Raw genomic sequence first — 816 nt, forward strand, 5'->3', positions numbered from 1 at the left:
ATGTGCCTCAACCATTTCAAAAGATTATCTTCATACACGTTTTCCTGAACCTAGTGATGTCCATAAGGAAGTTCAGTTGTTAGAAACCCATCCTCTGGTTGATGTGGTTTTCCCGGGCTATGATACCCAGATTGACTTTGTTTTCCCACCAAATATTTTTCTTCCAAATGTGGGAACGTATGAATTTCAAATGTGTCAGTTACTAAGTTTTGAGACTATACCTAATTATGTTAGGAGAATAGAAACGACACATTTGCTTAAGAATGACCACCACTTTCATTGCGGTCAACTGTTTGAGTCAAACTTGATTGACTTAGAGGATCCTCAATTATTCAGGTTATTATTATGTGCTTCTAAATTTTTTCATACCTTACAACCTGAACCTTAGGATCTTTCTTATAAGGAGGTGCATCCCATGAAAATATTTTATTTAGACCCCTTTATTGAACCTGAACCACAACTATATGTAGTTGTCATAAACAGGAAACTAGGAAAGGGTGTGTTATGTTTATTCTTGGTTTGTTGCAGTTTACTTTTGTCTGTGATAACACTTTTTGATGCAGAAGACCCACAATTTTTTCGACTATTGCTATATGATTCGAGGTGATTAATTCTTTCTGATGTCTGGCTGAAGACGTTAAACTTAGCACTTCTTGGGAGGTAACCCAATCTCATGCAATACGGTAATATTGGTAGGCATTTAAAGATGTGAAAATAAGACAATAAATGGATGCCTACAGTGATACCTGCAAGTGCACAGGGTCAAATTGTAGTAATGTGTGCAATACAGGGTCATTCTACAGGGACTTGGGGTGT

The sequence above is a fragment of the Papaver somniferum genome, unplaced genomic scaffold (assembly GCF_003573695.1).
Source record: "Papaver somniferum cultivar HN1 unplaced genomic scaffold, ASM357369v1 unplaced-scaffold_133, whole genome shotgun sequence".
NCBI lineage: Eukaryota > Viridiplantae > Streptophyta > Magnoliopsida > Ranunculales > Papaveraceae > Papaver > Papaver somniferum.